Source organism: Pseudoliparis swirei, chromosome 12 (assembly GCF_029220125.1).
Source record: "Pseudoliparis swirei isolate HS2019 ecotype Mariana Trench chromosome 12, NWPU_hadal_v1, whole genome shotgun sequence".
NCBI lineage: Eukaryota > Metazoa > Chordata > Actinopteri > Perciformes > Liparidae > Pseudoliparis > Pseudoliparis swirei.
In genome coordinates this window covers 4,395,894-4,413,515 of record NC_079399.1, presented here as the reverse complement: position 1 = coordinate 4,413,515, position 17,622 = coordinate 4,395,894, and the positions used below count along the sequence as shown (strand labels likewise).

General features: G+C 45.1%; 1 protein-coding gene across 2 annotated transcripts in view; it reads left to right on the top strand.

Annotated features, from left to right (window-relative positions):
• Positions 1-4,617: 4,617 nt before the first annotated feature.
• The window catches only part of pak5 (p21 protein (Cdc42/Rac)-activated kinase 5), a 67,540-nt gene continuing 54,535 nt past the window's right edge, over positions 4,618-17,622 (top strand). The window contains exon 1 of one of the 2 annotated variants that reach the window (XM_056428274.1): positions 4,618-4,770. The gene's annotated coding sequence lies outside the window, so the exon portion shown is untranslated. Of the gene's footprint in view, positions 4,771-9,912; positions 9,999-17,622 lie in introns of those variants that run through there. The other variant, XM_056428276.1, reaches the window with a different exon arrangement.

The following is a 17,622-nucleotide window of genomic DNA, read 5'->3' as shown; positions in this document are numbered from 1 at the left end:
CAAGACCATAGTATCCCCCCCAAAAAGACAAGTTCCCACAATGTAACTGTGTAACCATGTCCCCACAAGCTGGTTAAAACAAGCACACACACTCACACACACACACACACACACACACTCAAACTCATTAATTCTTCATGAGCGTATGAGAGCACCCTGCAGCCTGACCTCAGGAGCCCACAGTGCAATCACATTAGTGAAGGGTGCGGCCACGCCGGACAATTTGGGAAGTTGTAGCCTCTGGCTGTGTGTGTGTGTATGTGTGTGTGTGAGCTTGTGTTTTTTGTGTGTTTGTGGGACTGCACTCAAATCTGTTGAACGGAGCATCTGCGCTGATTAGATCCTAATGTCTCATCATCTCCCATAAGCCTTTACAAAGACAATTGTCTGGTTTCTTTTATTATTTTATTTTCCCCGATTGATTCTCGAGTGTCTCCAAAATGAAATCATGAGAAGACAAACGTTTCTCGTTTGCCCGCTAACAACGGGGCCCGTTGTGTATTACAGCAAACAGTTAAAGGAAATGGAGCGACAGTAATTAGTTGTCAGTATATTGATTAAATGATATGCATCATAGTCGGCTGAGCAGAACAACCCGAGTGTCTCTGGTCCACAGCGCATCACAGGCCACGCCCCCTTCTCTCTAGATCTTCTTCCGAGATGATTGGGCCCCTAAAGTCGACCCGGGTCGGGAGACCCCCTGAACCAGGAAGTGCATGAAACGCTGTCGCGCCACAACAGAGGTAAGCGTTGAGCCCTTTATGCTCCAAGGACAGAGGACAAGAGGAGTGAGTGGTTCTATCTGATGTTCTTCATCATTTATTATCATTTATAAACTTCCCTCAGGAATTTTATTTACTCATTTATATTTTGCGGTGAGATATTAAGGACTTTATATCGTGTAAAATCCAAAACATATCTATATTGCTACCACAAGGCACCCGTCGTTCTCAGACTGGAGAGTATAGTGTTGCTTGCATTCTGCAAACTCACCACTAGGCGTCACTAAATCTCACCGGGTTCCTTTAAACAAGGGAACTTCAGTCTAAAATAGTCTAATATTAGTAATATTTACTTGAAAAAAACACAACATGTAAATATCTAAATACAAATTCAGATGCTCAATTAATTTAATGACAACTAATTAGCAAAAAATCTCAATTATGTCTCTCTGCCAACCGACTTGTGACTCCTGCACTTCGAGCTAATCACTCGAAATCCAGACTGTTTGCTGTCCTGGCTCCTGATTGGTGGAACGAGCTCCCCACTGACATCAGGACAGCAGAAAGACTCTACAGCTTCACCCGGAAACTAAAAACACATCTTTTCCGACTATATCTGGATTAAAACACAGATTAGCACTTCAGTGGCACTTAAATAGCTCTTATTATGGTACTTTTGTAGCTCGACTATGTTGAGGAAATGTTACTTTCTGTATTCTTGTTGTTCTTAGTTTGTACTCTAGGTTGAAATGCACTGATTGTAAGTCGCTTTGGATAAAAGCGTCTGCTAAATGATATGTAATCTAATGTAATGTACCGATTTCCACCAATATCTATCCATGCATGCACATTGCCCGGTGAGTTACTTCCTGGAGCATCATGAACCTCCCGTGACTCTCTTTTGCCATATGGTGATGCAACAGCGTCTCAGGGACACTTTGTCATCGCGACCTCAAGCTCAGGCCTCATGGTTGAAGGGCACTTCTCTTCCACCGTGCTCCAACCTGCCGTTGGGAGAATCGAGGCCTCAGGCAACCCGCAGAATTCAGCTTCGTTTGAGGGCTGAAGGGAGTCGATTTTTTCGCATATTGTCATATCTTGCCAAGAAACAATCCAGAACATTTGGTCCACGATTAGTCTCCTGGTTGGCCTGACAAGAGCTGGAACTGGCAACACTTGTTTCCTCAACCCTTGTATGGACTCAACTCAATCTGTTCCTCTTGAATAATGTGACAAAAACATTTTAAAAATGACAAATATAGCTCGTGTAGAGAGACTCAAATCAGAGGGGAGGACACGGTACAGTGCTTCATTTGAGTGGATGGTGACCATGTGGTCATGACATGTGTTGTCTGATGGGAGAAGGAGTATGTGTCACTTGCAGGAGATCTCCCCTTTTGTAGTTTTTAAACCAATAGGAGGAGCCGGGGGGAAAGGAGGCGCTGCTGTTGGGCAGAAGAGAGCCTTCATGGGAGGAGAAGAGTTTTTCCAAAGCGACATTCGCCTCTGATCATCTCCGGGCCTTGTTCCAACACTCGTAAAAACATGCGTCCTGTTCACCTCCCCCTTTTGCCTCTCTTCTTTATTTCCTATACCGAAAGTGCACCGACAGGTGGATCGGAGAATAAAAGTGATACTTCTATGATATAATTCCTACTTTAGGTGATAAAAAAAGGTCAAATTTGTGGGTTTTTTCTTTCTATAATTTCCTGCCGCTGCGTGTCTTCAGAAGGCTCCCGTGTTATTTCAAAGAGTGAAAACAACGAGTGTGTGAGAGTGAGGCAGATGGCATCAAAGAAAACTATTTTGCTTCATTTGCTATGGGGACAGCAGCGTGTTTTTGCAGACCTGAGTTTATGTTTACATGTTTATCCTTGTGTGTGTTTGTTTGCGTGTGTGTGTGTGTGTGTTTAAATCATCATGTGCGGACCACTGTGAGATTCACAAAGGAGTACATTATTTACTCAAGGGGATGACGTCATGGCTCATGTTTCACACACAACCAGCTGCCACCAATGCAACTCACAGTTGGGACGCTCACAGCGCGCTCCCACAACCCACCACGAGATGGCGGTGTCAAAGTCTCACAGTGGGGGGCATAGCAGTCATGTGGCCAGTTTGTAATACGACTCCTTCACAGACATCATAACTAGTGATAGTGCATCGCATAACCAGGCCGAAACACAGCATAAGGATTTTACACCCTCAAATAAATCTTTGGAGCATAAAAAATACTCTTAATCCATCTTTATCATCCAAATATGGCTCATTCCCCTGCTTCTATATCACTTTGAGTGACGACTTTGTTTCTTAAAATATAAACTCACAATATATGCACTCTCCTTGCTAAAATGTATTTTATAAATGTTATACATTTTATAAATGTATTTTCCTCATTTTATACAATTTTATTTATTGAAGAACATTTAGTTTATTTTATGTATGCACTGTCCATCACAGGATTAGGTTTAAAAAAAAAAAAAATTCGGGAGATGGAAGGGTCAACTAGTGAGATTAGGGAAGATTACACCCCTCATTGATATTTATGTTCATCAACAACAACAACAACAACAACACAGAGAGCTAGACCTCGCCTCGTGGACACTCGGCGCTCTGCCTCCTCTCTCGTTCTCTGCCTCCGTTAACCAGGCAGTCTGACATTAGGTCTTTCCTGTCACAGCAGGGGGCCATTCACGTCACTCCAGTCTGTGAAGAGAGGGGAGCTCAATGAGGGCCGTGACACGTCAGAGGCCTCAGAAGGAGGCCAATGAAACAACGAGATGTAGTGAAGCGTCAACTATCAACATCACCTCATAACAGACCCCTTCTTGAGGACCATCTCTATGACATCATTGCACATTCTTAAATCGGTGTGTTTTAATCCAATTATCCTAAAGCCAATCGGACACTTCATAACTATTTGCTAACTATTTACCAACCACCATTGTTTTTTAAAGCTAAGTGTTGACTTCTCTGCTTGCATAGCTGCTGTTCAGGTGAAAGTGACTTAATGTCGGCTGTAGACCTATATTTGGTTTTGTCGTACAGAAATATGGACCCAAGAATAATCTTTTTTTAAACATTAATTAATATACTCGAGGTGTTTTCTCTACTTGCTCACTAACTCATTGGATGTCGGCTATAGGCTCATATTGTTAGACAAAACTATAATAAGAGTCTAAAGTTATAATTTGTAACCATTTACTTACTTATCCAAGCATTTACCAACCATGTGACCACCCCTGGCTTTTATGTCTTGATTTTTCTGCTGACTTGCAAATCTGTTCATGTGCAGGTAATGCAACTACAGGACTATATTTAGGTATTTAAAAATAAATAAAAAAAACCTCTACAAAGAAATCCTGTGATGGACCATGCATAGATAAAATATATTAAATAAATAAATAAAAAACCGAATCCTATGATGGACAGTGCATAGATAAAATAAAATAAATAAAATAAATAAAATAAATAAAATAAATAAAATAAATAAAATAAATGAAATAAATGAAATAAATAAATAAAATAAATAAAATAAAATAAAATAAAAAAAAAAATTAATACATTTAAAATAAAAAACCTAATCTTGTGATGGAGAGTGCATAAATAAAAATAAATAAAATAAAAACCGTTTCAGGTGGGAGTTCCCTCATGAAAACGTGTTTATAGCAAACGTGGGCGGGCGCGCACGCGCGCGCGCGTGTGTCTCCAGTCGAAGGCAACGTGACGTTCCAGTGCGTCTGCGTGACGGACAGTTGTCCTCGCGCCGCTCCCGCTGCCGCTGCACACAGGTGCTCTACATCCGCGCGCCGCTCTCCGCCCTCTCCGCCGGCCAAACCGACTGCGCTCATTCGCTCCCCGGCAACGAGCCCGGATGTAGCGCACACAGGGAGCGCACAGCCCTCTCCGTGATGATAACATGGCGCTGGCGGACACATAACGGTGCCCGCTATCATAATAATATCCACAATAGCGGACCAAAAATAAAGCAGCGGGACATGTGAGCTCTTCGACCCCCCCCCCCGCCCCCTCAACCCGAGACAAGCAGGTAGGTGCGGGGCTTTTTTATGTCTGATTTTCACGATTGCGATGTGGATGGATGTGTGGCTGCTGCTGCTGCTGCTGCTGCTGCTTCTTGCAGGGGGGCACCACACCAAATAGAAAAAGCCTTCTACTGTAAAGGAGCAATGCTTCTCCAAGGGTTTAGTGTGCGTCTGCGGTGCTTTCATGCCTCTCACGCTTAAATAGCAGTGTCATTCCGGGGGTAGGAGGAGGAGAGAGAGGGGTGGGGGGGGGGTGCTTACGGTGCATCCGTGCAGGAATAAATCTGTCATTTTTTTTGTCGTGCACGGTGCGATCACGGCTGTCAGATCGCTCCCGTGCGTCGACCGCTGTCCTTGGGTATATTGAACCGGGTGGGCAACGCACCGATGTGTGCATGTTGCACATACACACACATATACACACACTCACACACACACACACACACACACACACACACACACACACACACACACACACACACACACACACACACACACACACACACACACACACACACACAAGCGCACACACACATGCATTGTGGAGGCCCGGTGCTGTGAAATGCATGTCATTGTTTTCTCAAACCGAGGATGGAGTAGTGGTGGGTGGAGGTGTTGGTGTAGACCAGTGCACCTCCATCCTGCCGGTGGCTCAGTGTCTGTTGAGTGCAGAGCCCCTCATGGACCTGTCAGCTCTCATGTGGAATGTTTCTTTACCTTTTTTTATTGCAGCACTACTCCTCATTTACGACGATGACATTTATTATTTGCACTTCCCCTTGTGTTGTTGTTGTTGTTGTTGTTTGCTTGCAGCCGAGTGCCGGGGCGTGAGTGTGCTCAGGTTAATAATGTAGGCCAGGTAAGAGCGTGGAACAGATGGCGGACTTTTTCCAAGTTCAGAATGCGTGGAGACGAAAACATTAAAAGTGGTGGCCGTAGGCCCTCTGAGCCGGGTCCCCCCCCAAGGTAAGCTCATAATCGCCCCTAACGCCAACACTCTATTAATAGGGGGGTAATAACACAAAGCACAGCACCTCTAAAGCTGTGAGGAGGCCTGGACCGCGGGTCGTGTACAGGTGTCGCTTGCCCTCGTGTGCCGAGGAGACGCCGGTCCACAGCCGACCTCATGCAACGTGACGGGGCCGTAACAATGAGTCAATTATTCGTTTAAAAATAAATAAAAACAGCTTCATTTGGCCATTTCCTTGATCTTGTCTCTCCAATTTGTTGATTTGCTGCTTTTCTTTACCTGACGTGAAGATAGCTTTGGATTTGAGGTTCAAAACAGGAAGTTATGATGCAACTTTTAACGTATAATTCTTGTATTATAGGTCATTTGGTTCCTCTGCAACGGCCCGACATATGTGGCATTTTATCAGCTGTCATACTAATACTTGTAATATCAGTTTATACACAAGTTATTCGTCATATTATTTAACGATGATCTGTTCCACGGGGCTGTTTATAAGAAAGTGGGTCAAAGTCACCGTTCCCGTCGTGGCCATCTTGGTTTTTTTGTCCGTCGCCATCTTGGCTTCGTGCAACCAGAGTGAGACGAGAGGGTGGAGCTACGTCATGTTCAACTGGGCGCTGAATGCGACATTCGCATCTGACCAAAGAAATGGTACAATTAACTTTTAAGAACTGGCACGTCTGCATTGACCCGGAGTCGAACGTGACCTGAAGAGGGAACGGCTGCTCTTTGACCTCTCATGTGTTCTTTCTCTAATAAATACATTTGCCTCCAAGCTAAAGCAGAGATAACACTCATTACATCATCATTTTGCCAAGACATAACCCAAAACTCCTCCATAACCCGAAAATAGACATTATACAACTGATTCTTCGCAGGCTGTGAAGCTCCTCTTGTGTCTGTAGAAGAGCACCGATCACCGACATTGGTGGAGTGATCCTTTACATACATATATATATATATAGAGTATATATGTATATATTTATATATATGTATATATATATATATATATATATTAGGGCTGTGAAACGATTAAAATTTTTAATCGGGTTAATCACAGGTTTTTGTGGATTAATCATGATTAATCACATATTACCGATATTCTCGGTATATTTTGTGAGAACATAGAGATTTATGACAAAAGACGGATATATACATTTATACATTCTTCTATACAATGGTGCTGCAACTCAGCAGTTATTTAGCAGTTTTCTTCCATATGGAACATTAATACATCTTCATCCTAAACAGAAGGTTTAACCCTCCTGTTACCTTTCGGGTCAATTTGACCCCATTCAATGTTTAATGTCGGTGTTCTTTGTGGTCAATTTGACCCCAGGCTGTTTTTCACTGTCAAACATATAAGAAATATAAACTTTTATTTTTATTTAAAGGGCTATTTAGGTAGTCAACAAACAAACATAAAGTACCTCACACTTAAACTTGGGAAGCAATATTAATTCTAATAATTTTCTGGAGGTTTTAATTGCTGGGGTCAAATTGACCCCGAGGGTAATATATGTTAGTAAATGTAAAGGTAACAGGAGGGTTAAACAGAACATTTTTCTCTTGTTTGTCAACCATTAACTCCACCATGATACAATCTAAAGGCCTCTAGTCTTCCTCTAGCAGCTGCTGAGGCAAACTGACTGTGTGGGTTTTCTTCATGAACTGGGCCGTGATGAAAGGGACGGCGGGGACACCGCTGCAAAGCTGAAACCTCGCCGGCCTGGACAGGTGGACAGATTGACAAGTGACTTTTTTTTTGCTCGGTCCCGATGCGCGCGCACGGAGCTCTGTGGCGCGCCAGACGGAGATCGATAAGTGTTAACGCAACGCGAAGAGACAGAGATGACATGCTGCTGTGGAGATACGATCAACAACAGACGTTTAGTTTAATAAAAGAACAAAGACGTGCTCTAGAGAACATGTCAGGGGGCGGGCCAATCTCTTTAATGTCATGCGATCTCCCAACACTACGCCGCGATCGACTGGCAGGTCGCGATCCACGTGTTGAGACCCTGATCTACAGGAAGTAAAAGTCGTAACAAGGTTTCCGGAGGTGAACCTGCGGAAGGATCATTACCGATGAACAGACCGTCTGCATGAGAGCGGACAGAGTTCAGATTGAAGTGGTGTATTGGAAGCTCATTTTGCAAGTGACTTTTTTTTCGTCCCGACGACCAACAACAGACGGATTGGAAGCTCATTCTGCGCATGCGTTAAATGCGTTAAAAAAAAAAACTAGTTAAACCTGAAATTGGATTAACTGAGTTAACGCGTTATTTTTCACAGCACTAATATATATACATATATATATATCATAGCATGTTGCTGTATATATATATATATATGTATATATCATCAGCATCGGAAATACACAAGGGCAAAGGGCAAAATTGCCCCTAATAAATATTATTTTGCCCCTGATGTCACTAGAGGGGCAGAAAAGGCCCCCAATAATTTCCTCTAATAATTATGATAACTTAATTGCGTTTTGTTTTTGTTCTGTGTTGTGTGTGTCTTGTCTGTATTGCCTGTATTACACACAAACAAATTAATACATATAATTTTGAATTATATATATTAAAAAAAGAAACAAGCTATAATATTAATAGTACAATAAATAACCACAAAGAAATAAGAATAAAATTGAATATGATTGTCTGATTTATATTTTCTGTTTGTTTTTTGTTAAAAAAATCTAAGAAAACACTTTGAATGTGTAGACTACTACCTAATAGTCTTATTATTGTCATTTTTATGACAATTTCTCATGTCCTGTAAGCCTAAATACGTGTATTTTAATAATAATAATCATAATAATAATCAGAATAATAACCTTTTTGAAGTTATCGCAATCCCACAACCTCATTCCCTTTTTATATTCTGCTACTAGTCAGACTCTCAACCTTGAGACCTGCTCCAAGGCCTCGCTCCTGTTTAATGTCTCTGGATACGGGGGTTCAGCGCTTTAAAGAAAGAAAGAAAGAAAGAAAAAGGACGACCAACTATTTTAGTCCCCGTCTGCCCCGCCGCTTGTCTGTGAGGAGGCGGCCTTCCTCGCTCACCCACATCCCCACGATTACATAACGTTCAGAAGGAGTCGTACGTTGGACCACCAGAAGAAACACCTCGCACCCTGCTATGCACACGCCGTGCTTTGGGTGCCATATACTTCCTCGACCTTCAAGCTTGACCTTGCGTGTCTGCGGCCTGTTAAATAGCGTTTGAAATGCAAGGGTGGGAATGTGTTATCTGAATTCAACCCTCTAAATTTATATGTGGGAGAGAAAAAGAAGGAGAAGAAAGACTCATTTGGCCATTTTAACCAAGTTTCTGGCGACTCGCGCCGGTCGATTCCCACTAATCACGCAGCAGAGCGAGGGAGCATGCAAACAAGGCTTCGGATAGATGAGAGAGAGAGGAGGAGGAGGAGGGTTTTAAAGATGAAGAGGGAAGTACATTGTGTGTGTGTGTGGGGGGGGGGGGAATAGATAGAGACGTGAGAATGAAGGTGAAGAGGAGGACGAGCGGGACAGCTGACGGGGATGAGGAGAGGGAGGTGCAGCCTAGAGGTAGCAGAGGTGGTGCTACTGAAGGAAAAATAAAGACGGGTGGAGTATTGGGATATCAGGAAAGAGGTTAAATGAGGGAAGTGGAGAGTAAAGATGAGGGAAGAAGAAGAAGAAAGGAGAGAATAAGAGGATTAGAAGGGTCAGAGAAGAGTCCATGAAGGAGTGCCCGTCTGTCTGCCCGTCTGTCTGCCCATCTGTCTGCTCAGCTGCAACTGAAGCTTCAGAATACCAACCTCATTTTCAGATGTCAGCACTTTTGTCTCAGGTTATTGCATTCTGCTGTTTTTTGTCCCGGGATGAAAAAAAAGCAGAAAAAAAGCTTCCCTTGTGTTTTCTAAATGACTTGGCATTTGAGGGACACAATGAGGTGTGTGTGTGTGTGTGTGTGTGTGTGTGAGAGGAAGACGGGGAGAGATTGAGCGTACAAAAAAAGGGACATTTTGATGGAGGAGAGATGAACAAGAGAGCCACAGGAACATGCAGGATAACGCCGGCGTGTTGACTTCCTGTTGGTGTCTTTCCATAGACGCAGGTGGACGTCGTCACGGCGACGTAGTCAAGCCTCGAGGTCGGCGATTCGCCCGCCGCCATCTTGAATGACGGCCGTCGCCATGTTGTTGTTTTTTTGGAAGTGACGTGGAGAGTCTACGGCTCCGGGAGCAGCAGTGACCTGTCAATCACTGTAAGCCCGCCCTAAAGCGTCCTCTATTCCTGGTCGGTTTGACTCTAAATTACCACCATTTTATTAAATGAACATCACGCCGAATAAAAAAAAAATAGAGATTGAGACCATAAACTCATGTTTACAATGTTTACTGAGGGAATACTTCAAGAGAGAAGTAGAGTCATTTCCTCATAGACTTCTAATACAATCTGACTTATTTGTCGCCCCCTGCTGGTCAGTAGAGAGAATGGAAGTTGGCTTTTCTTACTCGACAGAACCGCGTTAACGGTAAATGATACAGGTGTTGCATCATGCCTTCAATAATGTAAACTGGTGATGAAATGATTCAGCTTTACACACACACACACACACACACACACACACACACACACACACAAAGAGTTAACCTAGATACTCCAATAGCATCAGAATTAGAAGAGGAGACACTGCCCACCGTAACCTACATCCTCTGCGAGTGTCTCCGTCTAACTTGTGTGTGCGTCTGTGTGTGTGTGTGTGTGTGTTTGTGTGTGTGTGTGTGTGCCGTCGTCATGGTGCGAATGCATCAAGAGGGCACTGCTGAAGAGGCCCAGTGAAGCTCGAGCACCCAGCGATGCCTTCAGGGTACTCACTGCTGCATCCGCCCTCCGGGCCGAGGGAGCTGGGCTGTTTCTGTGTGGGCGCGGTGGCGAACGTGAATGTGTGTGTGTGTGTGTGTGTGTGTGCTGTAGTAACCAGTTGAAGCCTAATTCCAGTTTAGTCGCTTTTCAAATGATACGTGTTTTGATTGGGCGGCCTCAGAAAGGCCAGTTGCTGTGTCTGCGCCCTTCCTTCATACATGGAGTTGCTAAAAGGTAATCATTTTCTCATAAAGGTCTGTCGGTATTACATTTTCTATTAATTAATCTTTTATTTTCAGAGCAATACATTAATAAAAGCTCCGGTTGTTCTTGTCTTCGTCGACTCGGATTTCTTTCGTTGATTAAAAAAATTAAAAATGCTTTTCTCTTCTTGCTGAACGTCTTATTTCCAGTAACTTATAAACACATCTCTGGTAAACACAGGATTTAAAGATCTGTGTGACTCTGAGGAACTCTGTTTTGGTTTTAGTCGATTTAAAAACTACTTCCGACTTGATTTTTCCTGAATCAACTCTTTCCTAGAACTTTCCGTTGGTACAGCTGGAGTCGACTCACTCTTGGTCCCAGGTACATTCCTCGATTTCGTTTTCCACAAGCACACTGTCACTGTGGGCGAGATTCCTAGCTGGTCGTCATAGCGACGCAGCCCTCGCCGGATTCTTTTCATCGGCAACCAATCAGAGTAACGTCTGCATTCGGTGAGGATCTAGGTCAAGTGAATTAGAAAAGATGATGCGGTCGCTATCGTGGGGCAGGTCGCAGGTCAACGTCTCCAAGGATGATATCTGACAACATGTTACTTTTTAGAAAAGTTGTTGTGCGTTGGGTTCAGGAAAAGATGGTAGATGGTCGTTATAGATGGTCGTTATAGATGGTTGTTAATAACTACAGATGTGTCGTTGTTTTCGTACAACGGCAAGAATGCAAGTTTCTCGACAAATAATTCAACGTTGAATTCTCGTAGAACCATCACCTACTGAAGAACCATTCTTTTGTTTGAGGCACCTTAATAGGTTCTTTAAAGAACCATTTTCTTAAATAGTTCTTCAAAGAACTTATAAAGATGTCTCAAAGAACCTTTAAAAAATGGTTCTTTAAGGCACCATTTCTGGTTCCATAAAGAACCTTTCAAACCAGGGTTCTTTAAAGAAAAATGTCCTTAAATAGTTCTTCAAAGAACCTATAAAGGTGTCTCAAAGAACCTTCAAAAAAATGGTTTTTTAAGGCACCATTTACTTAAAGAGTCCTTTAAAGAACTCTGGTTTGAAAATTTCTTTGTGGAATCAAAAATGGTTCTTCTATGGCATCACTCTGAGGAACCATTTTCGGTGTGTACATATGCTGGACACACAGGAGTGATTTTCACTGCCGTAAAATAAATTTTTCCTGCAGTGTCACAAGTTCATAACCCGAAGGAAAACCTCGATGCACGCACCTCCCCCCCCCCCCCCCCCCGTTGCTTTGACCACGCCCTCCTTCTCGCTCTATACAATCCCTCCTGTTGTTGCTCCTGGCCGTCCGGTGGGCCCATCTTGAGCCCCGCGGGCCTCCAGCCGGGCTCCAGACTTCCTCATCTCGCAGGAAATGTGTTAAAAAAAAGTCCATTTGTGCTCATATCTCAGAACCCAGAACGCTCGACAAGCGATTCCGCGATGCGTTGTGACATAAGTGAGATTACGGCGTTGTTAACAGGCCTATTGTTCCACGCTGGAGATCACATCTGGGTATTTTTACGATCTCTTTTGATATATTTACACAACGCGCTGACGAATGGACGGAGCGCTCCGGGTAAAAAGCGCTCCGCGCGGCTCGTAAATCTTCATCGTCGCACGCGTGCACAACGCCAGCTCCCAAAGATTTACGAACCGTAAGTGATGATGTCGTGTATTTAAATTCCTCCTCTGGGTGTATTTCTTCTTCTTCTTCTGGAGGTATGACAACAACCTTACGGGGGGGGGGGAAGACTTGGATGTAGGCACGCTTAACAGAATCAATCCCAAGAAGTGGGAAGGTTGAAGAAACAAGAGTGAAGTATCCACGAGGGGGAATCCTCCAAGTCGCTCTCCACAGTTATTCAGAAGTAGTCGGCTTATGTATAAATATATATATATTATATTAATGTTATGAATCCAAACAGGAGGGCGTGAGATGTTCCGACGTTTGTGGGACGTCCTCCACAAGTATGAAGCAGAACTCGTGGTTATTTCTCCCGGGGTGGATGATGGGAATGATAACTGTTTCCACGGAGCAAAGCCAGAGATAAGCCACGCCCCCTCTAAGCCCCGCCCCCTCTAATGAAGCGGAAAGCCACAAATGATCAAGCGAGTAAACTTAGCGAGTAAAGTTGTAAACGCAGCATAAGGCGACATCTTGATTTATTGACATCGACAACAAAAACAAACACGTTGGCAAACACGTCCTCCGTTATGAGTTATGATTTAGGATTTTTAGGAATCCGTCAATATGCCTGAAGCCCCGCTCACGCTAAGATTTAAATAAACACCGTAATAAGTCACACTGAGCATTAAATGCTCCGCCGTCTTGCCCCCGATTGACCGGCGGGTCCTCGGATCCTCATTTGTTTTGACAAGAAATGAGTGGAATTCGCCGAATCAGCATTTTTTTCGAGAAGACAAACGGCGTCACGCGGGATGGACGACTTCCTGACTCACGGTGGAAAACACTGACGTGTTGTAACGGCGTTAAGGGGAGGATGTTGTTGCTCCTCTCCTCTCCATCCCTCCTCCTCTTCCTCCTCCTCCTCCTCCTCCTCCTCCTCCTCCCTCTCAACGTTTCCCACCGCTCGTCCATTAAAAGCTGAGCGCTGCTTGGAAACTTGACCATCGCATATAGACCGCCGTCCGCCGCGTGACGTCGGACCCGGGAACCCGAACACAACTCAAGTCCATCGTTACATCCTCATTTCGTCATCTTCGTGTGTGTGTGTGTGTGTGTGTGTAAACTGCATCATTCTTACTCTCATTCCGGAGCACATTAGCAGCCAGACTCTTCATGGCTGAACGCATCACACATGAGTAGTGAACCAGCCACACACACACACACACACACGCACAAAAACACACACACACACACATACACACACGCACACATCCGCACACACACATACACATACATGCACACACACACATACATACATGCGCACACACACACGTGCGTGCGCACACACACATACACGCACACACATGCATATACACACACACGCAGATACACACACATACACACACACACATACACACAGATGCATATACACACGCATATACGCACCCACGTACACACACACACACACACACAATCGCACACATACACACACACACACACACATACATGCACGCACACACACATACATACATGCGCACTCACACGTGCGTGCGCATACACACATACACGCACACACACATGCATATACACACACACGCAGATACACACACACGTACACACAGACGCATATACACACGCATATACGCACCCACGTACACACACACTTGCACACACACAAACGCACACACACACAATCGCACACATACACACGCACACACACACTCGCACACACACACATACACATGCACGCACACACACACACATACAAACACACATACATACATGCGCACACACACATGCATATACACACACACACACTCGCACGCACACACATACACATACATGCACGCACACACACACACATACAAACACACATACATACATGCGCACACACACACGTGCGTGCGCACACACACATATACACACACACACACATGCATATACACACACACACAGATACACACACACGTACACACACACACATACACACAGACGCATATACACACGCATATACGCACCCACGTACATACACACACACAAACGCACACACACACAATCGCACACATACACACACACACATACATGCACGCACACACACACATACACACATACATGCGCACACACACACATACATACATGCACGCACACACACATGCAGATACACACACATGTACACACACACACATACACACAGACGCATATACACACGCATATACGCACACGTACACACACACACTCGCACACACACACAATCGCACACATACACATGCACACACACACACTCACACACACACGCACACATACACATACATGCACACACACACATGCACACACATGCACACACACACATTCGCACACGCACACACACACGCACACACACATTCGCACACACACGCACACACACACACACACACGCACACGCACGCACACACACACATTCGCACACGCACACACACGCACACACACACACGCACACACACTGATGACGTAGCGTAACACAGACGCGCCGGCTGAATAGATTAAAGTTCCTCCAATGACTCAGCTGCTCCCTTTGAGGCCTGCAACAGGAAATCACTACAGCAGAGACTATATATATATATATATATATATATATATATTAGGGCTGTGAAACGATTACAATTTTTAATCGGGTTAATCACAGGTTTTTGTGGATTAATCATGATTAATCACATATTACCGATATTCTCGGTATATTTTGTGAGAACATAGAGATTTATGACAAAAGACGGATATATACATTTATACATTCTTCTATACAATGGTGCTGCAACTCAGCAGTTATTTAGCAGTTTTCTTCCATATGGAACATCAATACATCTTCATCCTAAACAGAATGTTGAACCCTCCTGTTACCTTTCGGGTCAATTTGACCCCATTCAATGTTTAATGTCGGTGTTCTTTGGGGTCAATTTGACCCCAGGCTGTTTTTCACTGTGTCAAACATATAAGAAATATCAACTTTTTTATTTATTTAAAGGGCTATTTAGGTAGTCAACAAACAAACATAAAGTACCTCACACTTAAACTTGGGAAACAATATTAATTCTAATAATTTTCTGGAGGTTTTAATTGCTGGGGTCAAATTGACCCCGAGGGTAAAATATGTTAGTAAATGTAAAGGTAACAGGAGGGTTAAACAGAGCATTTTTCTCTTGTTTGTCAACCATTAACTCCACCATGATACAATCTAAAGGTGGACAGATTGACAAGTGACCGAGCGGGTGGGGGGGGGGGCCTTGACACGTCCAGGCCCAGGGGCCCGTGGTTTCTTAATCCGTCCATGATAGCGGCGTGTTAGCCGTGTGTGCTCCACAGCGCGGCCAGTAGCTCTAATTAAGCCGGGCACGAGCTTCTTTTAAACCCCCCCCCCCTCCTCTTCCTCTCCCCTGTTTAAGATTTTAAAAAAGACAACTCCCTGAATCAGCCGAGAGATGCAGGCAGAAGAGGAGGAGGAGGAGGAGGAGGAGGCCGCATGCTGCTAAAATATAAATGTGGCTGCACGTCTTTCTGTTGTTGTTAGTTTTACAACAGAACAAACAAAATGGTGGACGCCACTCAGGCTAACAGTTAAACCCAGATGTTTGTGACTGGTTCACAAAAAACATTGTGTCATTCTAAAGGGATCACCATGGAAACCACGTGCACACGCACACATGCATACACACATGCACACACACGCGTACACACACGCACACACGCATATACATACACTCACACACATGCACACACACACACTCACACGCATGCACACACGCACACTCACACACCTGCACACACTCAGACACACACATACGCACATCTACACACGCGCACACACACGCACACACACACACATACACACGCACACACACTCATTTACATACACACACACACGCATATACACACACTCACACACATGCGCACACACACACTCGCACATGCATACACATGCACACACCTGCACACACGCAGACACACACATACGCACATCTACACACGCGCACACACGCTCATGCACACACACACACATCCACACACACACACACACATACACACGCTCATGCACACACATACACACATACACACGCGCACACACATACATACACACACGCACACACACCCACACACCTACACTTGCGCACACACACACACACATTGTGGTCTTTTGCTTCCGTCTATGGGATCAATAGCTCGACCTCCTTCACCTCCTTCACCTCCTTCACCTCCTTCACCTCCTTCCCCTCCTTCAACTCCTTCACCTCCTTCACCTCCTTCCCCTCCTTCCCCTCCTTCACCTCCTTCCCCTCCTTCCCCTCCTTCACCTCCTTCACCTCCTTCACCTCCTTCCCCTCCTTCACCTCCTTTCCCTCCTTCACCTCCTTTCCCTCCTTCACCTCCTTCATCTCCTTCACCTCCTTCCCCTCCTTCACCTCCTTCACCTCTTCCCCAGCAGCAGACACAAGCTCCTTCACCTCCTTCACCTCCTTCCCCTCCTTCACCTCCTTCACCTCCTTCACCTCCTTCCCCTCCTTCCCCTCCTTCACCTCCTTCCCCTCCTTCACCTCCTTCACCTCCTTCCCCTCCTTCACCTCCTTCACCTCCTTCACGTCCTTCCCTCCTTCACCTCCTTCCCTCCTTCACCTCCTTCCCTCCTTCACCTCCTTCACCTCCTATCCCTCCATCCCCTCCATCCCGCCCCTCACCTCCTTCCCTCCTTCACCTCCTTCACCTCCTTCCCCTCCTTCCCCTCCTTCCCCTCCTTCACGTCCTTCACCTCCTTCCCCTCCTTCACCTCCTTCACCTCCTTCCCCTCCTTCACCTCCTTCACCTCCTTCACCTCCTTCACCTCCTTTCCCTCCTTCACCTCCTTCCCCTCCTTCCCCTCCTTCACCTCCTTCACCTCCTTCACCTCTTCCCCAGCAGCAGACACGAGCTCCTTCACCTCCTTCACCTCCTTCCCCTCCTTCACCTCCTTCCCCTCATTCACCAGCAGCAGACACGAGCTCCTTCACCTCCTTCACCTCCTTCCCCTCCTTCACCTCCTTCCCCTCCTTCACCAGCAGCAGACACGAGCTCCTTCACCTCCTTCCCCTCCTTCACCTCCTTCCCCTCCTTCCCCTCCTTCACCTCCTTCCCCTCCTTCCCCTCCTTCATCTCCTTCA